At 35.0% G+C, this 27,402-nt stretch overlaps 1 protein-coding gene and 1 long non-coding RNA gene across 2 annotated transcripts in view; both read right to left on the bottom strand.

The window, feature by feature from the left end:
- Positions 1–27,402, bottom strand: part of DPH6 (diphthamine biosynthesis 6) — a 175,702-nt gene that overhangs the window by 83,694 nt on the left and 64,606 nt on the right. The gene's annotated exons all lie outside the window — the stretch shown is intronic.
- Positions 24,038–27,356, bottom strand: LOC116590866. Its single transcript, XR_004285768.1, has 2 exons — positions 26,657–27,356; positions 24,038–24,094 (listed from the first exon to the last, which is right to left on the bottom strand). It is a non-coding gene; the product is annotated as an uncharacterized LOC116590866 (long non-coding RNA).

The following is a 27,402-nucleotide window of genomic DNA, read 5'->3' on the forward strand; positions in this document are numbered from 1 at the left end:
ATTAAATAGGGAAAAAGTTGTTAAGGCTGAAAATTAAATGACAAAGAAACTGTGGAAAATCATAATCATTTGTCATTTATTTCTTTTTAAAGCTAGCACATTATTTTACTTTTGAGTCTCCACAGTATGACACTCACAGTTTTGAATAAATTAGCTCTTTGCTACATAGTGAGACCCAACCTCAATGCAGAAACTGAGACTGTGCTATTCAGCCTAGCCCAAATTCAATCTAAATATGAAGCTGAACAGAAGTCTAGAACTATAGTTGCTTTTCCAATTGAGTTTCCCAAGAATATTCTTACTAAAATGATAAGGTGACTTCGGTGAAACTTTTTAATAACAAAATAAATAAACAAAGGATTAATTTGTTAATCCTTGTTGGGAGAATAAAGCAACAATCATAAAGTATTCAATTCTAAGCAAATCTGTTTGGTGTAAAGTATCTAAGCTGTTTAGAATGTGCACCGGGTGTTATACATAACTAATGAATCACTGAACACTGCATCAAAAACTAAAGATGTATAATACCTATTCTCCTGAAACTGTTCCAAAAAATAGAAATGGAAGGAAAACTTCCAAACTCATTTTATGAGGCCAGCATTACCTTGATCCCAAAACCAGACAAAGAACCCAACATAAAAGAGAATTCATATCAATATCCTTGATGAACACAGATGCGAAAATTCTCCCCAAAATACTAGCCAATAGGATCCAACAGTACATTAAAAGGATTATTTACCACGATCAAGTGGGATTTATTCCAGGGCTGCAAGGTTGGTTCAACATCCACAAATCAATCAACGTGATACAATACATTAATAAAAGAAGGAACAAGAACCATATGATACACTGAATAGATGCTGAAAAAGCATCTGACAAAGTACAGCATCCTTTCTTGATCAAAACTCTTCACAGCATAGGGATAGAGGGTACATACCTCAATATCATCTAAGCTATCTATGAAAAACCCACAGCAAATATCATCCTCAATGGGGGAAAACTGAGAGCTCTTCCACTAAGGTCAGGAACACGGCAGGGATGTCTATTATCACCATTGCTATTCAACAGAGTACTAGAAGTCCTAGCCTCAGCAATCAGACAACAAAAAGAAATTAAAGGCATCCATATCAGCAAAGAAGGAGTCAAACTATCACTCTTCGCAGATAATATGATACTTTACGTGGAAAACCCAAAAGACTCCACTCCAAATCTACTAGAACTTGTACAGGAATTCAGTAAAGTGTCAGGATATAAAATCAATGCACAGAAATCAGCTGCATTTCTATATATCAACAACAAGAGAGAAGAAAGAGAAATTAAGGAGTCAATCCCATTTACAATTGCACCCAAAACCATAAGATACCTAAGAATAAACCTAACCAATGAGGCAAAGAATCTGTATTCAGAAAACGATAAAGTACTCATGAAAGAAATTGAGGAAGACACAAAGAAATGGAAAAATGTTCCATGCTCCTGGATTGGAAGAACAAATATTGTGAAAATGTCTATGCTACCTAAAGCAATCTACACATTTAATGCAATCCCTACCAAAATACCATCCATTTTTTTCAAAGAAATGGAACAAATAATCCTAAAATTTATATGGAACCAGAAAAGACCTCGAATAGCCACTGGAATGTTGAAAAAGAAAGCCAAATTGGTGGCATCACAATTCCAGACTTCAAGTTCTATTACAAAGCTGGCATCATCAAGACAGTATGATACTGGCACAAAAACAGACACATAGATCAATGGAACAGAATAGAGAGCCCAGAAATAGACCCTCAACTCTATGGTCAACTAATCTTCGACAAAGCAGGAAAGAATGTCCAATGGAAAAAAGACAGTCTCTTCAACAAAAGGGGTTGGGAAAACTGGACAGTCACATGCAGAAAAATGAAACTGGAGCATTTCCTTACATCACACATGAAAATAGACTCAAAATGGATGAAGGAACTCAATGTGAGAAAGGAATCCATCAAAATCCTTGAGAAGAACACAGGCAGCAACCTCTTCGACCTCAGCCACAGCACCTTCTTCCTAGAAACATCACCAAAGGCAAGGGAAGCAAGGGCAAAAAAGAACTATTGGGACTTCATCAAGATCAAATGCTTTTGCACAGCAAAGGAAATAGTCAACAAAACCAAAAGACAACTGACAGAATGGGAGAAGGTATTTGCAAACAACATATCAGATAAAAGGCCAGTATCCAAAATCTATAAAGAACTTCTCAAAATAATCAAATCAAGAAAGGGCAGAGGACATGAACAGACATTTGTGCAAAGAAGACATCCAGATGGCCAACAGACACATGAAAAGGTGCTCCACATCACTCAGCATCAGGGAAATACAAATCAAAACCACAGTGAGATACCACCTCACACCAGTCAGAATGGCTAAAATTAACAAGTCAGGAAATGGCAGATGCTGGCGAGGATGCAGAGAAAGGGGAACCCTCCTACACTGTTGATGGGAATGCAAGCTGGTGCAACCACTCTGGAAAACAGCATGGAGGTTCATCAAAGTTGAAAACAGAGCTACCCTATGACCCAGCAATTGCACTACTGGGTATTTACCTAAAGATAAAAATTAGTGGTCTGAAGGGGCACTTGCACCCGAATGTTTATAGCAGCAATGTCCACAATAGCCAAATTATGGAAAGAACCTAGATGTCCATCAACAGATGAATGGATAAAGAAGTTGTGGTATATATATACAATGGAATACTATGCAGCCATCAAAAGAAATGAAATCTTGCCATTTGCGAAGATGTGGATAGAATTAGAGGGTATTATGATGAGCGAAATAAGTCAGTCAGAGAAAGACAATTATCATATGATCTCCCTGATAGGAGGAATTTGAGAGGCAAAATGGGGAGGTTGGGGGGTTAGGAAGGAAAAAATGAAGCAAGATGGGATCGGGAGAAAGACAAACCATAAGAGACTCCTGATCTCACAAAACAAACTGAGGGTTGCTGGGGGGAGTGGGATATGGAGAGAGTGGTTGGGTTATGGATACTGGGGAGGGTATGTGCTATGGTGAGTGCTGTGAAGTATATACGCCTGACTATTCACAGACCTGTGCCCTTGGGGCAAATAATATATTGTATGTTAATAAAAATTTAAATGTAAAAAATTAAATTAAACAAAATTAAATTAAAAAAACTAATGGTATACTATATAGTGGCTAACTGAACATAACAAATAAATAAATGCTACTTTCTATACTTATTTTTTAAGCTTGTAAGGAAATTTCTTTGATTTGTTTGAAATAACTTTGAAAATGCAGCTCATATAAATGAGAATTATTTTTATATGATTTAAAAATTACTCCAGCTTTACTGAGTTATAACTGAAAATGAAATTGTAAGCTATTCAAAATGTGCAATGTGGTGATTTGATACATTCTGAAAGAATTCAGAATTCTAACTATCAAGTTAATGAACACATCCGTCACCTCACATATTTCCTCTTTATTTTTTCTTTTGCTGAAAACATTTAAATTATACTCTCAAAGCAAATTTCGATGATACAACATGGTATTATCAACAACAGTAACATGTTATACATTAGATCCTCAGAACCTTATTCACCCTACAATTTAAAATTTATACTCTTTTACCAACCTCTCCTTATTTCACACATCCCCCAGCCCTGGCAACTGCCTTTCCACTCTATGAATTCAAGGTTGGTTTTTTGTTTTTGTTTTTTGTGGGTTTGTTTTGTTTTGTTTTGTTTTGTTTTTAGCTTGACACATAAGTGATACCATGCAGTATTGATCTTTCTCTGTCTGGCTTATTTCACTTTGTGCAATGCCTTCCCAGTTCATCAATGTTTTTGCAAACGACAAGCCTTCTTCTTTCGTTTAAGGCTGAATAATATTGCATCCTATATATAAACCTACATATTTATATTATATATGCATATGTATATATGTATACACACACAGAGAGATATTTTCTTTATTCATTCATCTACCAATGGACACTTAGGTTGTTTCCATACCTTGGCAACTACAAATAATGCTGCAGTGAACACAAGAGTAGAGATCTCTCTCTGAGATGCTAATTTAATTTCCTTTGGCTATATATATAGAAGCGAGATTGCTGGACCATATGGTATTTCTATTTTTAATGTGAGACACCTCCATACTGTTTTCAGCAGTGGCTTTGTCAGCTGACATCCCCACCAAAAGTGCACAAGGGTTCCCTTTTCTCCATATTCTTGTCAGCATTTGTTGTCTCTTGTCTTTTTGACGATAGGCATCCTAAGTGATATCCTATTATAGTTTTGATTAGCATTTCCCTGATAATTAGTGATTTTGAGCACCTTTTCATATACCTGTTAGCCATTTGTCTGTCTTCTTTGGAAAAATGCCTATTCAGGCCATTTTTAAATTAGGTTGTTTCACTGCTATTGAGTTTTACGAGTTCCTTATATATTTTGGATATTAATCACTTACCGTATATGTGGTTTGCAAATATTTTTCTCCCATTTTCTAGGATGGCTTTTCATTTGTTGGTTTCTGAGGCCATATGAAAACATTTTAGTTTGATATAGTCCTATTTGTTTACTTTTGCTTTTGTTGCCTGTGCTTTTGGTGTCAAATCCAAAAAATCATGGCAAAGACCATTATTAAGAAGTTTACCACTCTGTTTTCTTCTAAGAGTTTCATGGTTTCAGATCCTACATTCAGGTCTTTAACCCATTTTTAAGTTAACTTTTATTTATGGTCTGAGATAGAAGTCCAGTTTCATTCTTGTGCATGTGGCTAACCAGCTTTCCCAATGCCATTTATAGAAGACACTATCATTTCCCCACTGTATATTCTTGGTTCCTTTGTCAAAATTAATTGACCATATGCATGAGTTTCTTTTAGGACTCTCTATTCTATTCCACTGACCTGTATATCAATTTCTATGCCAACAACATACTGTTTTGATTACTGTGGTTTTGTGATATAGCCTGAAGTCAGGAAGTGTTATCCCCCATCTTTGTTCTTTCTCAAGACTGCTTTGGCTATTTGAGGTGTTTGTGGTTCCATACAAATGCTAGGATTTTTTTTTTCTATATCTGTGAAAAATGTCTTAGAATTGTGACAGGATTGCATTGAATCTGTAAATCACTTTGGACAGTATGAACACTTTAACAACATGAATTCTTCCAATCGATAAGCATGCAATGTTAAGGACATTAACATTGCTATACCACTAGACTTAAGTTTTTTAAAGATTACATGAGGTACTGATCAGAAAAGTATAAAGTTAGAACATCTGCTCAGGAAACCCTAAAAGAAATCTAAGTAAAAATATGATGAAGACCAAAACTAAGGTAGTGGTTATGATGATAACAAGAAATGGCAGACCTGTGACATAAGAAGAGACCAACAGATTTTAGTGACATGTGGCTGGGAAAGGAATCCAAAATGCTCTCAACTCTAACCGACCCAACTAACAGGTTTATCTTCTCCAAATCAACCCTTTTGTATTCCCCATCTGTTAAATAAATTTCTCCCTCTAATCTTATTTATTTTCATAAATCCTTTATATAACTATCTACTATTTAGACTGAATATGCTAATTTCCATCTCTCAACTTTTGTTCTTACTCAGCTTTCCATCTGCAATTTTCTATCTATCCTCTGGCCCCAATCTCCACCAAGCACAATCCTACTCATTCTTTACAACCAATGAAACCACACCTCATTCCTCTGATCAGAAGTGATCCCTCCCTCCCTTAACCCCTTTATATCTCTTACTCTATATATTTCTTGAAGCCCTTTACCTTATTTTTTATGTATGTTCTAAATTCTGTTAGATTTCTCTTAGCAACACAGTACCCAGTATAATGTCTTATATTCAATCATCAAAAAGCACATGAGAAGAATTCAGTCCTTTTAAAGGACCCTACAAGTATTAATAAATGTAATGGATGGTTATTTTATTCATTACTTGGCAATATTAAAGTTATTTAAGATTAGGACTTCAGTGACTATATCAGTCAAAGCCCAACTAGAAAAACAGAAACCACTCTAAAAATTTAAAGAAAAGTACAGGGAATTGACTATACAGATGACAGGACCGAGAAGGCCAAGAGAGCATAGTGACGTAACCCAGGACCAGTAGTAACAAAAAGCAGTTACTTTCCCTAAGCTGAAGGGACAAAGGACTTACAAACAGTCCAGCTGCAGATGGAACCTCAGCGGATGTGTCCAATAGGAACTGAAGCAAGAGGGAAAACGAGCCACATCAAATCCTCCACCCAGGAAGACAAGAAAGAGTCAAAGGTTTCTCCCTTCCTTTTGACTGTCAGTATCCCCAGTGCCTTGCACTGCCTAAATCCAAGGGAAAGCCAGCTAAAAGGAGCAAGGGAATCTAAGCCACCACCGCCCCCCCCTCACCACCAAAGGGAAACTGAACCCCCTTGGTATATCAAGCAGTGCCTAGAATGGGCAAAGAATGGATATGAAGACAAAGAGGTCCAGGACCAACAAGTACAATGACCTTAACAGTATGAAATTATTTAAGAAAATTTAAAGAAGGGGGGGGAAAGTACTTACCAAAGTAAAATGTCAAAAAATCAGCAACAGACAAATCCCAACATTTTTTTTTCTTACTTAGTAAATTACTCATTATTTGAGTTTCTATATGCATTCTAGATTAAGCAATACATGGGTAGACACTACCTGTACTCTCATGGAGCTTACTGTCTAATAAAGGCATTCCAGAATACATCAACCTTTTAAATAGATACAGAAAAATCATAAAATTCATTGGTTTCCACCATCACCACATAAAAGAAAAGCAGGTTGTCAGTTCTATCTGAAATTTTCTTTTCTTCTGATTCTCTTAAGTGCTAACCTAGAAAATGACAGAAACAACTGCACTGATGACACCAAAAATGGAAACTTAGGAGGAAGAGTCTTTAAGATCCTTGATTTCAAAGTATTTCTTTGCTAGGAGTTAGGCAGGGATAGCAAGAGAATCCATGTTTAAATGTGCTCATTAATAAGTACCACACTGATTACTAAACAAACAGGCACTGTCTCATTTGTACAGAAGGTCTGGTAACAACCCTGGAAAAGAATGAAGTAATGAGATAAATGCCCAGTAGTGCAATTGCAGGGTCATAGGGAAGCTCTATTTTTAATTTCTGAGGAATCTCCACACTGTTCTCCAAAGTGGCTGCACCAACTTGCATTCCCACCAAGACTGTAAGAGGGTTCCTGTTTCTCCATATCCTCTCCAATACACATTGTTTCCTGTCTTGCTAATTTTGGCCATTCTAACTGGAGTAAGGTGGTATCTCAATGTGGCTTTTATTTGAATCTCCCTAATGGCTAGTGATGATGAACATTTTTTCATGTGTCTGATAGCCATTTGTATGTCTTCATTGGAGAAGTGTCTGTTCATATCTTCTGCCCATTTTTTGATATGATTATCTGTTTTGTATGCGTTGAGTTTGAGAAGTTCTTTATAGATCCTGGACATCAACCTTTTGTCTGTACTGTCATTTGCAAATATCTTCTCCCATTCCGTGGGTTGCTTCTTTGTTTTGTTGACTGTTTCCTTTGCTGTGAAGAAGCTTTTGATCTTGATGAAGTCCCAAAAGTTCATTTTCGCTTTTGTTTCCTTTGCCTTTGGAGACATATCTTGAAAGAAGTTGCTGTGGCTGATAACAAAGAGGTTACTGCCTATGTTCTCCTCTAGGATTCTGATGGATTCCTGTCTCACGTTGAGGTCTTTTATCCATTTCAAGTTTATCTTTGTGTATGGTGTAAGAGAATGGTCAAGTTTCATTCTTCTACATATAGCTGTCCAATCTTCCCAGCACCATTTATTGAAGAGACTGACTTTTTTCCACTGTATATTTTTTTCTGCTTTGTCAAAGATTATTTGACCATAGAGATACAGATGTAGTGAAAAGAAGGGCCATCTGTACCCCAATGTTTATAGCAGCAACGGCCATGGTCACCCAACTGTGGAAAGAACCAAGATGCCCTTCAATGGACGAATGGATAAGGAAGATGTGGTCCATATACACTATGGAGTATTATGCCTCCATCAGAAAGGATGAATACCCAACTTTTGTAGCAACATGGACAGGACTGGAAGAGATTATGCTGAGTGAAATAAGTCAAGCAGAGAGAGTCAATTATCATATGGTTTCACTTATTTGTGGAGCATAAAAAATAACATGGAGGACATGGGGAGATGGAGACGGGAGTTGAGGGAAACTGGAAGGGGAGGTGAACCATGAGAGACTATGTACTCTGAAAAGCAACCTGAGGGTTTTGAAGGGGCGGAGGGTGGGAGGTTGGGGGAGCCAGGTGGTGGGTATTAAGGAGGGCACGAATTGCATGGAGCACTGGGTGTGGTGCAAAAACAATGAACTCTGTAACACACTGAAAAGAAATTAAAAAAAAAAAAAAAAAAAGAATGAAGTCATAGTACCGGCTTTAAAGAAGCAGCACATGCTATGTTTTCAGAAACTCACCAACTAAATCAGAGGCATCATTATCAAGTCAAAGACTTAACACTGAGTTACGTGTTCCTTTCATTTAAAAAGTAAAAATAAAAGCCTAGAAGCCTAGATTAAAAATAATATAACCACTGTGTTAGGAAAAGCCCAGTTCCTCCTATGTTTCTCCTTTACTCTCACCCCACAATTATTACACCCACAGTACTTATGATGCCAGATGTGTGGGGTTTTTTTCCCCACACCGAGCAATTCTGCAATACCAGTGTCCTACAATTTAATTCAATTCTGAACACTCGCTGTCTGGAGTTAATGTCAGATCCCACAGGTTAATGGCTCAGTTCTGTAAGACTGCCTCCCCCCGCCCTTCACATGGCAACTGCAAGTGGTAAGTCCCTAGGTTACCCACAACCTCTGTCACTTGACTACAAACTGGTGGTCTCCATAAACATTTTGAACATTTTGAATTCTGAACCAGGTGAATGCACTGCCTCCTCAATAAATAAATAAAATTAACAACAACATCAACAATAAAATCCTCTAAATCTTTGCCCTTAGCAAATTTGGCAGGAAACTGATTTCTAAACCAAGTTAATTTTTCCCCCTCTCTCTAAGAGAGAGAAAAATTCAAGGGAAAAATTCCAATTAGCTCTGATCTGCATATTATTGCCTGAAGTGCTGTTACAACTACAGAGTCACTAGGTTTAAAACTCTAGCAGAATGTTGCCACATAAACATATGGAATTGCACAAAGGAGAAGCAAATACTGAAGACCAGTTACATTCTTAACAATTCTTTGCCCTTGATAAACACTCAGACACATATGCATGTAGGCCTGCATACACACATCCATGCACGCATGTGTGTGCGCGCGCGCGCGCGCGCGCACACACACACACACACCCACACCCCAGCCATAACATTAAAGTTTCAAGGCAGAGATTGTACTTTTCGGAATTATTTCAAGGTTAACCTGCTGAAGGCCTACACAGGGTTAGGCTAATTAAGATGAAACACAGATCAACCTGTCAATTTTTCATAGTAGATCATCTTTTAGTTACTCATTTTAGCATTTCTGGGGAAAAAAAGAGTGTTGACCGCCAGCCAAACAGTGCTTCTCTCAAGCCATTCTGGAATATTATATAAATGTAAAAAGTTAAAATAGCTAACGGATTTTTAAGGTTGATTACTAGCATCATCTAATTAATGAATACCAGCTTTATAAGTGGACTGAAAAGTATTCAGTAAATGTAAGAAATGTCTCCATTCAGATCTTTGATATCAAAAGTTGGGACATAAAGGCCCAGTCCTCTGAGAGGGGTAATGAAAATACTGCCCCTCATGCCACCTACAAACTATCACAATTGAGGGAGCTGAAGACAGTTTAAACAGCTAGCACCATTCTTGATTTTAATCTCTCCTTCAGGCTTCACTTCTGCATCTGGATAATGAAGCAGACATAATAAAGTACATTTAATCTAAAAACATGGCTATCTTGGGTCCAACTAGCAAATATTAGACATTGTATAGAATAGAGATAGGACAGAGAGCAAGAATTAAACAAAACTTGGAGATGGTCTTTATAGGTCTTCTTTCCAAGTACTAAATTATACATACAGCCAAGAGATCACTGATGTGATTTTCTAGGTCAGGGTCACATACTGACTGTGGGGCAGATGTAGAAATAAACCCCGTATCAGTAATGGTTTCAGAAGCTATAGATATCAATATCCATTTAGTTTCTCCAAACTTTTTCTGCAATCAAAGGCCCTCAGAAATCATAAAACTGGAGAACCTAATTGGAGCCAGTATTCCAAACTTGCCAAGGTCTTTCCAGACTGAGCACTGACTGAGATGACATCCAGTTACAACTAAGGGATACAGTGCTACTGGAGACACACTGATTAAGTTGAATTATGTATTTCTTAAGTCAAGTCTTTGATATTCTGTGGTCAATTTCAGAAAAGCAAATTCTTCTGATACAGATGCTAAAGACATGGGGGATTTTAATTGTTTTGAAACATTTTGTGTTTTGCCAGTTATGTTAACATTTTAATATTATTAATTTCTGAACATAAAGCACCAGAGGAACCTGAAATTAATGTAAAAAAGACTGAATTAAAAAAAAACAAAGACAAGAAGAGGAGTAAGGTAGCAGAACAATAACAATAAAAATAATAGTAACATAAATCAAAAGGAAAAAGCTGGAAGAATATTAAAAAGCAATATAAGCCACAGTCTCTACCCTTAAAGAGCTTACTTGTTGCTAGGAAAATAGATATATAGAGAATTAATACAAAACAGTAAATGAAAAGAACAAGAATTTTTATAAAACAAAACATCAAAACATTGCTGTAAGAGGCTACAAAAAGTACGGAAGAAATGAAAAGGAAAGGTTTGGGATAAGAGAAGGCTTATTCCTTTTTAACAAAAAGCTTTAAAAATATACAGCCCTTTTCAATGATAAAAACTATTACATGATTTATAAAAGCAAGAAATATTCCTAACTGAGTTCCCTTAACAGAAATGCTATCTATAAGATACATATTTCTGATAATCACTAACTATGGATCTTTGGCCAAGATTCTTGACTTCTCTGGATCTCAGTTCTCTCACTGGTAAATGAGAGGCTCAGACTTCTTTTCATGTCTATTATTTGGATACTGAGTTGTTGAGGCTAACAAACATGGCTGCATCTAAAGAAAGGATGATGGAATAACACATGATCTAAAAAGGTACATTCTGTGTGACTTGATCCTTCCGTGTTAAGTCTAGTAACTGAAACACAGTCTAGCTTTTTCTAAAGCCAACCAGAGGTTAACGAAGAAATTACTATAAATAAGTGCTAGCAATGATCTTTAATTCTGAAATACCAGAAAACGAGAACACTCATTTAAACACAATCTAAAAATCTTAACTTTTTAAAAAAAGTTCTCATCGAAACACAAAGATTCTGCTTATTCTATTTGATGATTTTAGTTTATTGCTATCACAGTATACACTATAGTCAATTTACAACAGAAAAAATACACTAAAATTTTGTGATTACAAAGTCTTCAAGATCTATTCTATAGAACTCAGAGGTGAAACGTCTTTAAAACAAGGACCTATTATTAATCAAGTACAACAGAGAGTGACTAGATTGAATCCCATTCACCAGTAATAATGTGTATTATAAAGAAATTTCAATGTATTGATTTAGTCTTCAGAATATTCATTATAGAACAATTATAGCACACTAAAAGTGTTAAGAAAAATAATCTATGAAATGTAGGTAGCAAAAGACTATGCAGATTTCCAGTTAATAAAACTTTTCATTTTTTGTAACATTTTCTTTCCATGGAAATTACTAAGTTTTCTGTTCTAAAAATGAACATGAGATTTCAAAAACCAAACCAAACAAAATAAAAACATGCAATTGTAAATTATGATAAAAGACATTTAGAGGTGGGCACAATACTTTATAACATCTACAAAGATAAGACTTCTTAATTATAGGTTTTATTTTTCATACAAGCTGAAGTGATATTATTTTAGCTTTTATTATACCCTATGCATATCATTAATGAAAGTGGGAAAAAACCCTGGAGGCTTACTGCTAGATTAAAATGTACAATTATACAATAACTATATATCAAAGTATAACATTTATTGTCTGAATTACATATAATTTTAAATAAATCCTTCTTTAGATTTTTTTGCTGTTGGTGTTTTGTTAAGGGGTCTTTGGAGGGGAGGGAGGTTTTCTCTTAAATATTAACATGGAGTTAACTATGCTTTGTTATACAGCATAAAATATTTTTCAAAGTTAAAAATGAATCATATTAAGAAGTGTTAAGAGCTTCGTAACAAACAAGGTACTGCAAAGGCCCTATAGCATCAGTGTACTTCATCAACCCAGCATATTCGTTCATTCGAGTGGTGCCATCATACACTTGAATAGTAGTGATGTATTGGTTCCTAGTAGATGTATTACTTTCATAGGTCAGACCAGTGTAATATTTTATAAACTACAGTACATAGTGATTTCATTCATTTAGAAATTTCATTTCCTCGTCACAGCCTAAAATGAATTTTTCTGAACATTTATGATGGTTTCATTTTCCGTTTTTCAAGTGTCTTAACTGGCCAACTAACCAATTGTTTAAATTAGTATGACTTACATGGGTTTTCTTCAATTTTACATTCTCACTTCTTATCTAGCCATCTTAGGGTTCAGCAAAAAGAAAATTAGTGATAATGCTTTCAATTTAATTAGTATATTACATGCACTGTAATTATTAGCGGGAAATGTTATATTAATGAATGTAAAAGTTAGCAGTAAATTACCTTGTAGCTATTATCAATTTCCCAAGCTACTGCTCCTTAAGATAACCCTCTCCCTATGGTCCTTCCGGTAATTTTTCTTTGCCTGATAAACATGATGATTAAATAGCACACAGAGCAAACCTTTGATACTTTTTAAATTAAATCCATGCCCAGCCTAAGGGCTGTGTCTGATTTCAACTAAATGTGTCAGTTAATCAGATAAAAAATTATCAGTAACTCAAAGAAACAGCAGCCTTAGGCTTCATCAGTGCCAGGGAAAGCTGAACAAAATAAGACATTCAGACAATATCACATTATGTGTAAAGGTTACTGATAAGCTTATAACTAAAAAGAACTGCTTACCACTGTAACAATGTCTGTCTGGGAAGAAATGTTATATTCAACATTCAAATTCCTCTAAAATTTTAAGGGAAAAAATGTAATTTAGAAAAAAAGTCTAGAGTTACTTTATCTGTATACACAAACACACATGCACACACATACATATATAAACAAATCCACAAAAAGATAATAAAATTATGCAGTGAGTTAGGAAAGTGGAATTCTTAAAACTAGATTCTTGGAGAACTGAAAAAGAATTATTATAGAACTTACTATTACCAATACAACTTAAAGGATACTTCAAAAATTATACAAAGTAAACCAAATGTTTCATGGTATGGTAGGGTAAGATATTTATAAATTCAAGATTATTTATCCACACAGTTCTACCTAGTGTCTTACAATGATGAAATTTCAACATTTCTTTAAAAACCTGCCACAGCCTAAAATTATAGCAAAACCCTAAACTAAAAAACAGATAATTTTTAACCTGTAACAATGAGCACCAGTAGTCATTTATTTTCAATACTGCCAATTAAAATAATACATATTATCAGGATCCTAATTATTTTATTAAGACAATTTAAAAGCCCCTACAATTATTAGAGAGGCTGGCAAACTCTTAAACTTTCAAAGCATATTATGATTTTTCAAAGCATTCTCAGATTCCTAATTAAGATTGCTTGAACTATAGAAGAAGGCTATCTTATAAACTGATATATCAATAACAACTGCAAGAAAGAAATTATATCTGAAAAGATTAAAAAATTATCATTGAAAGACATAATGGGCAGTAGATATGAAAAATCCATTTATAGAGCAGGAGTCCCAAACCTTCTGACAAAGAAAATTTCAAATTAATACTCCATTTTCTTTATTCTTCACTCTCTCTCTCTCTTTATTTCTTTTCAGTGTAACAGAATTCATTGTTTATGCACCATACCCAGTGCTCCATTCAATACGTGCCCTCCTTAATACCCACCACCTGATTCCCCCAACCTCCCACCCCTGGCCCCTTCATAACCCTCAGGTTGTTTTTCAGAGTCCATAGTCTCTCATGGTTCATCTCCCCTTCCTCAGGGAGCTTCTCAACTCCCTTCTCTCCATCTCCCTATGTCCTCCATGTTATTTGTTATGCTCCGCAAATAAATGAAACCATATGATAATTGACTTTCTCTGCTTGACTTATTTCACTCAGCATAATCTCTTCCAGTTCCGTCCATGTTGATACAAAAGTTGGGTATTCATCCTTTCTGACGGAAGCATAATACTCCAGAGCGTATATGGACCACATCTTCCTTGTCCATTCGTCCGTTGAAGGGCATCTTGGTTCTTTCCACAGTTGGGCGACTGTGGCCATTGCTGCTATAAACATTAGGGTACAGATGGCCCTTCTTTTCACTACATCTGTATCTTTGGGATAAATACCCAGTAGTGCAATTGCAGGGTCATAGGGAAGCTCTATTTTTTTTTTTTTTAAAGATTTTATTTATTTATTTGACAGAGAGAGTGAGCACAGGCAGATAGAGTGGCAGGCAGAGGCAGAGAGAGAAGCAGGCTCCCTGCTGAGCAAGGAGCCCGATGTGGGACATGATCCCAGGAGGCTGGGATCATGACCTGAGCCGAAGGCAGCTGCTTAACGAACTGAGCCACCCAGGCATCCCGGGAAGCTCTATTTTTAATTTCTTGAGGAATCTCCACACTGTTCTCCAAAGTGGCTGCACCAACTTGCATTCCCACCAAGACTGTAAGAGGGTTCCCCTCCAGCACATCCTCTCCAACACACATTGTTTCCTGTCTTGCTAATTTTGGCCATTCTAACTGGAGTAAGGTGGTATCTCAATGTGGCTTTTATTTGAATCTCCCTGATGGTTAGTGATGATGAACATTTTTTCATGTGTCTGATAGCCATTTGTATGTCTTCACTGGAGAAGTGTCTGTTTATATCTTCTGCCCATTTTTTGATATGATTATCTGTTTTGTGTGCGTTGAGTTTGAGAAATTCTTTACAGATCCTGGACATCAACCTTTTGTCTGTACTGTCATTTGCAAATATCTTCTCCCATTCCGTGGGTTGCTTCTTTGTTTTGTTGACTGTTTCCTTTGCTGTGCAGAAGCTTTTGATCTTGATGAAGTCCCAAAAGTTCATTTTCGCTTTTGTTTCCTTTGCCTTTGGAGACATATCTTGAAAGAAGTTGCTGTGGCTGATAACAAAGAGGTTACTGCCTATGTTCTCCTCTAGGATTCTGATGGATTCCTGTCTCACATTGAGGTCTTTTATCCACTTCGAGTTTACCTTTGTGTATGGTGTAAGAGAATGGTCAAGTTTCATTCTTCTACATATAGCTGTCCAATTTTCCCAGCACCATTTATTGAAGAGACTGTCTTTTTTCCACTGTATATTTTTTCCTGCTTTGTCGAAGAAAAACTACTAGAACTCATACAGCAATTCAGTAATGTGGCAGGATACAAAATCAATGTACAGAAATCAGCTGCTTTCTTATACACCAACAATGAAAATACAGAAAAGGAAATTAGAGAATTGATTCCATTTACTATAGCACCAAGAACCATAAGATACCTGGGAATAAACCTAACCAAAGAGGTAAAGGATCTGTACTCGAGGAACTACAGAATACTCATGAAAGAAACTGAAGAAGACACTAAAAGACAGAAGACCATTCCATGCTCTTGGATTAGAAGAATAAACATTGTTAAAATGTCTATACTGCCTAGAGCAATCTATACTTTTAATACTATTCGATCAAAATTCCACTGGTATTTTTCAAAGAGCTGGAGCAAATAATCCTAAAATTTGTATGGAATCAGAAAAGACCCCGAATTGCTAAGGAAATGTTGAAAAAGAAAAACAAAACTGGGAGCATCACGTTACCTGATTTCAAGCTTTACTACAAAGCTGTGATCAACAAGACAGCATGATACTGGCATAAAAACAGACACATAGGCCGGTGGAACAGAGTAGAGAGCCCAGATATGGACCCTCGACTCTATGGTCAAATAATCTTCGACAAAGCAGGAAAAAATATACAGTGGAAAAAAGTCTCTTTATTCTTCTCTTTTACTATAATCAGATAATGCATTCAACTACATCAAGAATCTCATTCCTCTTTATCAACTGCTACTTTTCAGTAAGTAGACCTATAATAGAATTGGGCCAATTCTAAACAAATATAAGCTGCTAAATATCAAAGACCCATACAAATTAAAGTTATCCAACAAAATTTCATACTCACTAGCCACATAAAAATATAAGATTATTATATCTTTAAGTTTAGATTCTCAATACATTGGAACACTTAACATAGACCCTCTGAAACCACTACTTTAGTTAAGAATTATCTAACAGGGAAGGGGAGAGGATGGGGAAAATAGGGGAAGGAGACTAAGACGGGGAAACTTCCAGTTACAAACTAAATAAGCCATGGAGATATAAAGTACAACATAGGGAATATAATCAATAATATCATAATCACTTTGTATGGTAACAGTAACTAACTACACTTACCATGATGAGCATTTTGTAATGCATACAACTGTCAAATCATTAGGATGAACACATGAAACCAATATAAGATTGCATTTCAACTATAACGTAAAAAAAAACAAAAAGAAAGAAAGAAAAAGAAAAAAAGAAAGAAAAACAATTATCTGAAGTGCAGAGGAAATGGTTTTGCTTTCCTAACTGCTATAAGCAGCAACATATACACTTCAGGAAACACCTTTGACTATGGAAGTCCATCCAGGTCTAAAACTGCTTAAAATTAACACAGGCTAATGCTTCTCCAAGACATTTACACATTTCAGGGTTCACCAAAGAGCAGCTGAAAAATTATCTTAAGATTACAAGATGAAATTTGAACTGGTTACCAAGAGATTACGTGATTTAGATACTCTTAGCAATCCCCCGGGCTCTCTCGTCTCTTCTCCTAACACAAACCCTCTGACCTTTGCATGTCTCACATGAATGGTTACAACACTGTCTCTCTGAATGTTCTAAAATTTCAAATCTCGGTAAGAAGGGTAACAACTTGTTTAAATAAAAAACGTAACTATTTGTAGAGCTACCCTATGACCCAGCAGTTGCACTACCGGATATTTACCCCCAAAATACAGATGTAGTGAAAAGAAGGGCCAAATGCACCCCAATGTTCATAGCAGCAATGTCCACAATAGCCAAACTGTGGAAAGAGCCAAGATGCCCTTTGAAAGACGAATGGATAAAGACTTGTTCCATATACACAATGGAATATTACTCAGCCATCAAGAAGGATGAATATGCAACTTTTGCATCAACATGGATGGGACTGGAGGAGATTATGCTAAGTGAAGTAAGTCAAACAGAGAAAGTCAATTATCATATGGCTTCACTTATTTGTTGAACGTAAGGAATAGCATGGAGGACATTAGGAGAAGGAAAAAATGAGGGGAGAGAAAATGGTGTGGGAGACAAACCACAAGAGACCATGGACTCTGGGAAACAAATGGAGGGTTTTGGGGGGCGGGGGTGAGCCTGGTGATGGGTATTAAGGAGGGCATGGATTGCATGAAGTACTGGGTGTTATATGCAAACAATGAATCATGAAACACTACGTCAAAAAATAATGATGTAGTGTATGGTGACTAACACAACACAATAAAAAATAAAAAATAAATAAATTAAAAACATAATTATTTGTAAGTATTAGAAATTCTAATTGAAAAGAAAATTATCAAGACTCTGTAATTCCAATAGTAGGTCCATCCTCTACAAGTAACTGAAAGGAAAATAAGAATGATGTCCTATATTAAAATAATGTATTTGTTTACTAGATTCTAAATAAACTTTATTGTTTTTAAATTTATATTTCTGAATAGTAAAAAATTTTTAAAGCATTACTCTAATGATAATATTTATTTTTGGTATGTGATGACAGATGTAAATTATATTAAACTTTGAAGAAAACAAAATAGAAGTTAATCTTAGATTTTTTTTTTAATTTTATAGCAATAATCAAATTTTACTCCTAGGCTGGTTTCAAGTCATTAAGAAGACTTTATAAAAATATTACCTAAAAAAATCTAGTATCAGGTAGATGATTATTGGCAGCCCAATAGATGCATTTTGTTTTTTACTTTAAAAGCTCAGATATTTGCAGAACATTTGCTTATAGATAACTCTTTCAGGAAATCCTATGTAAGGATGACTTCCATCAGAGGCCTGATGATGACTTATATTTAAAATTGAATATAAGCTTCCTGAGACTTAAAATTATTCTGCAGTGATGAGGTACCGATGAGCAAACATAACGATTAAATTTAAACGCCAAAGGTTTCTATCCAATACCAACCACATAAATAGCAATGCCTCTGGAATACCTGTAAAACCTGTAGTAGTTAATATTTTTATTCTTAAACAAAATGCTTAATGTTTAAAATAAGCACTATCATACTTTATATACACCATACTAATATTTAACCTAAGAATTCCACTAAAATAATGGAATAAGAAAACTTAAACCACTTTATATTTAAGAGTGGACATTGTCTTTAAGAGAATGTTATTTTTAAGATAAGACACAAGAATTTGTGTTATTTTTCCCATATGTACCCTATCACTGGGTAACTGCTGGGTAACCAAATAATAGGCAAAGGGATGATTCTATAGACTATTCCAACTAATAAATAAAGAAGGAATGACACAATCACTAGTATCACCATTTTGCAATATCCTTTTAAATAAATAAATATAAGTAATGATCATCAATAGTTGTTAACACCACAAGAAAGAGACGTAATTAGACATTATACGTCTCCTGATGGAAGAACAAAAAACCATTTGTGAGGCATTCTTAAAATTAAAAAAATTAAGCCTGAATTTGAAGAGAGCCTAAACACAAACTTTTAAATTTATGGCTAATTGATTTTTGACAAACTTTCCAAGGCAATTCAATGGGGGAAAGGATAATTGTTTAACAAATAGTACTGAGACTGGATGTCCATATGCACAGTTATTAATTTGCACACTAACCTCACACCATATACAAAACAACAAATAAAAAATACATTTATATCTCAAATGTAAAGGTAAGTGATAAAACTAAAACATTTAGAAGTAAATGCAAGAGAAAATCTGAATGGCCTTAGCTTTAAAAAAATGCCAAAAGCAAAATTCATGAAAGAAAAAAAAATTACAAATTTAGAATTCCTCATATTTTAAAATTTCATACTCAAAAGATGAAAAGATAAGCCATGGACTAAGAGAAAATACTTGCAAACCATTTACTGAGAAAATATTTATATACACACTTTATAAAGATTTCTTAAAACTGAATATACAACCAACTATTAAAAAGTGAGTAAAAGATTTTTTTTTTAGGTTAGTAAAAGATTTTAATAAATATTCTACTGAAGAAGACAAATAATGGCTAGCAAGCATATGAAAAGATGCTCAGCATCTTTAGTCATTAAGGAAATGCATATTAAAACCACAATGAGATTCCACTCATACCCATTAAAATGTCTACAATCAAAAAGAGAGACAACTGGGGCACCTGGGTGGCTCAGTGGGTTATGCCTCTGCCTTCGGCTCAGGTCATGATTTCCGGGTCCTGGGACAGAGCCCCGCATCCTGCTCTCTGCTCAGCCGGGAGCCTGCTTCCCCCTCTCTCTCTGCCTGCCTCTATGTTTACTTGTGATCTCTCTCTGTCAAATAAATAAATTTTTAAAAAAGAGAGACAATAACAAGTAGTAAGGAGAATGTAGAGAAACTAAAACCCTCATTCACTGTGAGTAGGGATGTAAAATGGTGCGATCACGTTTGGAAACAATTTGGCAATTCCTTAGAAAGTTGAATATAAAATTTACCTGATACACAGCAATTCCATTTCTGGTGTCTACACATGAGAAATGAAAATACATGTACATAAAATTTACATGTGAATGTTCATAGCACCATTTTATATATATATATATATATCTGTATTAGCGCCCAACTGGAAACAATTCATTTTCCATTAATTGTTGAATGGATAAGCAAAATGTGGCATATGTATATAATGGAATGCCATTTGGCAATAAAAAGGAATGAAATAAAGAAATATGTACAACATGGATGAACCAAAAAACATCATGGTAAATGAAAGAAACCGAACACAGAAAGCTACATATTAAATTACTTCATTTATATGAAATGTTCAGAAGAGGCAAATTCATAGAGACAGAAAGCAGATTAAGATGAAGTAGGTTTCCTAGGGTTGAGATATGGGAGCAAGGGCTGAATGCAAATGACACAAGAGAAACTCGCTGGAATAGAGATGTTCTAAAGTTGGATTACGGTGATGACTGCACAACTCTGTAGATTTACTAAAATCATTACACTATATAGTTATGGGAAATTTATATTACACAATGGGTAAATTTTATAGCATGTTGTAAATTATACCTCAATAAAGCTATAAAAACAAACCATCAACAAGGAATAAGGAGTAGGGAGCTACAGATGAAACAAGTTTGGCAATATCCTGGAAATTTTTAAAGCTGGTTATATTAGTTTTCTATTGCTGCATAAGAAATTACTCCAAAACTTACTGGTTTAAAACAGGAAGTATTTACTATTTTGTAGATTTTGTGCTTTAGAAATCCAAGTACAGCTTTGCTGGACACCTCTGATATAAGGGCTCTCACAAGGCTACAGTAATGCTGTAGCCAAGGCAATGATCTCATCTGAAGATATAAGAGGCGCGAGATCTGTTTTCAAGCTCCCTCACATGGTTAATGGCAGAACTCAGTTCCTCACAGACTAGTACACCAAGGGTGCCAGTTTCTTACTGACTGTTGCCAGAGGCCTTCTTCAGTTCCTTGCCATGCTGACCTCCTTCAAAGTGATTGAGCAACAGAGCAGGAAAGGAAGTACACAAGATAAAACAAACAAACAAAACCAGTCTTTTTTTTTTCTTCTTTTTAAAGGTTTTATTTATTTATTTGAGAAAGAGAGATAGAGAGAGCACAAGTCGGGGTAGGGGCAGAGGAAGAATGAGAAACAGGCTCCCCGCTAAGCAGGGAGCCTGATGTGGGACTTGATCCCAGGACCCTGAGATCATGACTTGAGCTGAAGACAGTCACTTAATCAACTGAGCCACCCAGGTGCCCCCCAAACCAGTCTTTTTGTAACCTAATCTTGGGTGACATCCCATCACTTTTATTGTATTCCTTCCGTTAGAAGTTAAGTCACTAGGTCCAGCCCACATGCAAAAAAAGAATATCACAAAAGGCCACAGACATGAGGAAGCACAGATCACTGAGGGCCATTTTAGAGGCTGCCAAATGCAATAGGTGATTGGTATCTGGGTTAGTTACACTATATTCTATTTTGATGTAAGTCTGAAAATTCTCATGACAAAAAGCTCAAAAACAAAGAGAAAATACCATCTTGAGAAAATAAATGTAAGAAAGTTTCTACAAAGTAGCAAGACAATGGGAATATCATTAAATGAAAAAAAAAAAAACCTGGTAATCTGCACATTTATTGACCACTCACCACACAGGAGACAATATTCTAAACATTTAACATGTATTAATATAATTTAACATTCGCAACAATCCTCTGCAGTAGATACTACTATTTCACAATTTTAAAGATATGAAAACTGAGGCACAGAGAGGTTAAATAACTTGTCCAAGGTCACAGAGCTAGTATGCAATAGAACCAAAGAATTCCATGGTGCTAAGGAGAGGGATGGGCATTGGATGGCACACAGGGAATATATCAAAATTTTTGAATTAGGAATTCTTGGTGAAGGGGATTGAGATATTTTGTGTTGTCATATTAATGTTTAAATCATTACTACACAATTCATGTGCCATTATATGTTACCATGTCAAAATAAGTAGATAGTCTTAACTCTCAATTCCATTAAAAGATCAGGTTGTTATGAAGATAAATTTATTCTATGGTTCATCCCCTGCTCAAAACATCAGCATGGATGATCTTCAGATATAAACAATCTTTAATAGCCAATTTAATTTCATATTTATACATATCATAACGTGGCCAACTGTTCTTTTCAACTATCTTTTGTTCTTCTACCACATCACATGCCTTCATTAATCTCTGATCAGTTGGCAAGGTTCCTTTTCCCATGCTTCACTCTGTGTCAGAGTCAAATGTATAATAATAACTTCTTTGGATAGCACACCTCTGAATTTATGAAGAAAGTTCATACATCTTATCTTATTCAATCCTTCTCACAGTAGTTTGTGATGAATTTAAGTGTACTATAGGACTGCTAAATTTAGGTCCTGCTAAATTAAGATTATAGTGATAATGATGAGAAGATGGCGAATTTAAAGCTCACACCCAGACTACTGCTTCTTAGTCCAGGGCCCTTCCCAGTACCCACTGTCCTTCTCTAGGTAGTTCTGGAGTTCAGGAGATCACAAATCACTAGCTGCCTTAAGTAATTAAGTATCAAAAAAAAAGGAAAAAGGAATACATTTCACATTATATGAAATATAGTTCTGTGGAACTATAAAAGAGAAAAATGATAAGGAAAGGAAATTATAACAAAAATGGAATTAAAAAATCTGGTTGAGCACCAGAGATACTGTAATTCAGAAATAATGAGACTTGAATTTTGCTAAATTCCCTAAAAATACAAGATTGATACTGCAACTTTGTGCACAGCAAGATATAAAATCACTGAACAACTTGTAATTTTAATGAATGGAGTAAATACATATTTAGTTGTCTGTCCAGTATCTCTTTTCTGCAAACTGCCCACCTACTATCTATGCGGTAACTACAGCAATTTTTTTTTTTACAAGATGATTCAGTCCCCATGACAATAACTAATTGGTTCAATAATGGGCACTCCAAGCTGTGCAGTAGTTGATTTCTCAGAAATGTGAAATTGGAACTAAGAGATTTCAATCTCAGCCTAAAATGGGCTCTTGAAAAGAGTTATAGCCTTGGAAACTATTAGCAGCCATGTTTTCTACTACAAGACCTGTGGATCTGAGAAAATCAATCTACTGAGAGAAAATAGAGTGGATAAACAAAGAGAAACAGAAAGTTTTGAAAGTGTTCCAAGCCCTAATCCTAGTTTCATGAGATTCCCTTCCTTCCTTAAAGCACCTTTTTTCTAGCTTAACCTAGCTTAACTTGGCTTGTCACTTGTAACCAGAAACCCAACTAATATATTACACACACAGAATACTATGCATATTAATAAATATTAACTACAGTTAAAAACAAAAATTATACTCTAAATTTATGAAGGAAAGGGCCTGTATCTTCCTCATGTTTAAATTTCTCTGAAAAGACATCAAAAATATCTACCCCAGAATACATATCTGGAAAGACATCCATAATATATTAAGTGTGTGTGGGGGGGAGGGAGCTGAGGTATTCAATAGTACATAGAATGAGATACCTTTTGTTTACAAACTAAAAGATTAAATATGAAAACCATTTTTTCCAGTGCAATATACAAAAACTATTAAATGTTTGGCTTTGGGAGGATGAAAAACAAAGTCTACCTTCATGTACAGTTCTATTGTCTAATAATGTTCGTCTAATCGTCTAATAATACATTAACAAGGTTTATCTGGATTATGGGATTCCAAGATGTTTTTTATCATTCATCTGAATTTAAAAACCTAATAGCAATTACTTTTTTAAAAACTGCAAAAAGAAATACTCTATTTTTGGCAAATAAACAATTAGAGAAAAAGGTTGAAAATGCATAAGCCTAGAAGGAATGCCCTTCATGCAGAAGAGTCAAACTTAAAGAAAACAGTCAGTGCTAAGAGAAGACTGGGCAATTACCTCTCTACTTGGACTAAATCTATTCCAGGCTCACTAGCCTTTTCTCAACCACACCTCAATTTTCGGGTTAATTGGCATTTCACTTACCAGTCAAGTCTGAGACTGCTGCGAATTCTTCTTAGTCCTCTTAAAGAAAAACAAAACTAAAAAACAGAAAAGTCAGCCTGAATTGCCAGTCATGACGAGAGATGTGTAGCAGATCAAATGAATGTGGAATGTAGCTAATAAATGAACTACGTTCTATCACTTTAAAACAAATACCTTCAGTATATTTGACTGAAAAAGGAAAAAAAAATGAATTATTATGTATATGTGACCACATAGGGCCATATAAGGATAGCAATTTGCTGTGTCAACATTTCCTCTTCTTTAGTCCAGTATTACAGGAAAGAATATTTTCTCATAATAAATTCTTGTGTGCCACTTCATTCATGGTATTTTATTTAGAATTTCTCTTTTCTAAGATAGCCTCCTGGGACATGCATCTCATTTTCATGAGGGTCCCTGAGAGACTTGAGCATACAGTATTTACTTCAGTACAATGTCAACAACATATTGCAGAACATTTCATCTAAAATAATAATAGAAAATGTTGAGCCATCTTTCCACTTGGAAAAATATATCTGGAAGAATGTGATGTCTGACGAAATCCACATTGTTTAAACACACTGTGCCATCTCAGCTTGCTTTGGGAGTTTAAAGACATTTATATATATATATATATACATATATATGTGTATATATATATATACATATTTTTTAAAAGAATGGAAGAATGTAGACAGATAAAAGTCTGTACAATGCTAGGGAAGAGAAAATTAATGGATATCTACATACTGTTCCTGGCACAGAGGAAACAAGAACCCCGTAAGGTTAGCTGACTATATGACTTGGTCCAAAGTAAAATGAATAGATTCGCAGATAAAGAACAATTTTCTACCAAGTAGACTGCTTCTGAAATTAGTGTCCTAAACAAAGTTCTTTCAAGTTCTTCCTATAATCACTTCCTCAGTAGCATTTTCAATTAATCATCTGGCCTGCCATGGTCAACATCAAACAAGAGGCCAGTGAAAGAAGATAATTAATTCACCTATTAGGTTACTTGAGTTTTTCATTCAGTCATGAAAATATTCACCAGGAAACAAATGAAAATTATTTATCAAATTATTTATTTATCATCGATAAAAAAATTTATCAAATTATTGCTAAGAGGTGTTCCATAAAATTTCCCTCCCTCTTCATCAGTAATAGCAAACAGGAACAAGATTTCCTAAGACTCAAAAACATTTTTTCTCTCACAAAGGATATTTCACTGACTACCACTGATAGATTTTCAAGTTTGAGAGCACTGCTAACAATTAGAGCTGTTAAATTAATGCATGTTCTCTGCTAAGAGTCTTACATGTATTATCTTATTTAACCTTCACTATACCTTCATAAGGTATGTTCTTTTGCTTTTAATTTTACAAATAGAAAACTGAAGCAAGAGGAACTAAGAAACTTGCTCAAGAACTATTAGGGCCATATGGCATCAGGATCTAAACACTGGCAGATTGGCCTGAGTCCAGGTATGTACAACAGAGTAAAGGTATTGAAAAAAAATGAGTAATTAATTCCAGTATTTTGGTTTCCTAGACAATATATAAAACTTTACAAATACAGATCCAAATGTGTAAATTACTTTGATCTGATTTTTAGTGCTATCTTTAACATTTAAAAAAAGGTGGTTCTATTTCCTACTATGAGAAGGCCATTAACTTTTCAATTCTTTATCCAAGAATAGTAGATTCATGCTGATCTACCAACATTCTCTCATCTGCAAATAAAATAAGACATATTTGAGATAGTTCTCCATGGTTAAATTTAATTTAATCTATACTTACAGAAAAAACAAAGCTAATTGGCTCACTCACTATTTCTAAATATATGAATTAAACAGCCAGAAATATCAAGTGTATGTGTGTTGTGTGAAGAATGTATGCAAACTTCAACTCACAAAAAAATTATGCTTTACAAATCTATTTTAAGTAATAGTTAGACTCCCAGGCTCATTTGTTGAACTAATAGTAATATTTCCAAAGATACATGTACTGAAAAAAAAAAAAAAAGAGAGTAGACAGCAGTAAAAATTTTAGTAATGAAACAATAACAAAAAGAATTGGATTTAAAACAACACAAGAAAGCTTTTTTCTCATACATATAATACCTGAAGGAAAATACATTCAATGGGATCAAGAGACAGGAGCAGAATAGGACATTCTAGGATAACTAAAGGGTCATTACAGTCATTTTAAGAGTCTTACTAGGTTAGGTCTAGTCGTTCTAGAATTTTATAGATTAAATTATTCAACTCTATTTTATCATTTGGAAACTTAGGAGTATGATTCATCATTATATCTAATTTCACTGCATGACAGCTTTGTTGATATCCAGAGCACATGAAGTAGTTTGGGGTAGGAAGAGTGTTGGCGTGAGGGTCAGACTAGATGGTCTAGGAAAGACAGGAAGGAGGAACAGTGTACACAGCACATGTATGGGGGCAAATATGATGTCTTAATGTGGAGAGCTCTTACAGTTTATGTGGAAGAATTTTAACATTTTTGTTGCTCCTGCTATATGTTTTTAGTCTGAGATTAAAATGTATTATTATCCATCTATTTTAAGATTCTATTAAAATTAAAGATTTCTATCCCAGCATAACATACCACAGCCTTCTAGAGAAAGCTCTGAAGCCAACTTTCTGGGTTCAAATCATGATTCCATCATTTATTAGCTGTGTGAGCTGAAGCAAATTACTTATCTTTCTGTGCCTCAGTCTTCTGATCTGTAGAAAGGATGGATAAAATAGTATTGTGATAATTATTGTAAGGAATTTGTTAATGCATGTAAGTCACATAGAACAGTGTCTGCTCAAAAGCGGGCTATTTTTTTTAAAGACTATTTATTTGAGAGAGAGACTGGAGGTGTGAGGGGCAGAAGAAGGGCAAGAGAATCTTAAGCGGACTCACCACTGAGCGTGGAACCAGTGGGGCTCAATCTCACTACCCTGAGATCATGACTTGAGTGAATAGCAAGAGTCAGACCCTCAATCAATTCAGCCACCCAGGTGCCCCCAGAGCAGGAAATTTTTAATTGCTCAAAAATATTACCTTTAGCTATTACTACTTTTACTACTATTATTATAGCTACCATTATGACTACTCCTTGTCATGCACCTATTTTATGATGTGACATACTTTATAATGATCTAAATGATAACAATTTGTGCAATGCACAGTTTAATCTTTTGCACATTCTCACTATTTTGGAGCACCAGACTCTGAATTAAAAGAAACTAGAGCAGTTATTTGCATTAGTAAATGAAAATAAATTATGTAACAACATTGGATACCTGTGTAGCAAAAACTAAAGAATCAAAAATTGTGTTAAAAATAGTAAAATGTTGATGATA

This window comes from Mustela erminea, chromosome 5 (assembly GCF_009829155.1).
Source record: "Mustela erminea isolate mMusErm1 chromosome 5, mMusErm1.Pri, whole genome shotgun sequence".
Lineage (NCBI taxonomy): Eukaryota > Metazoa > Chordata > Mammalia > Carnivora > Mustelidae > Mustela > Mustela erminea.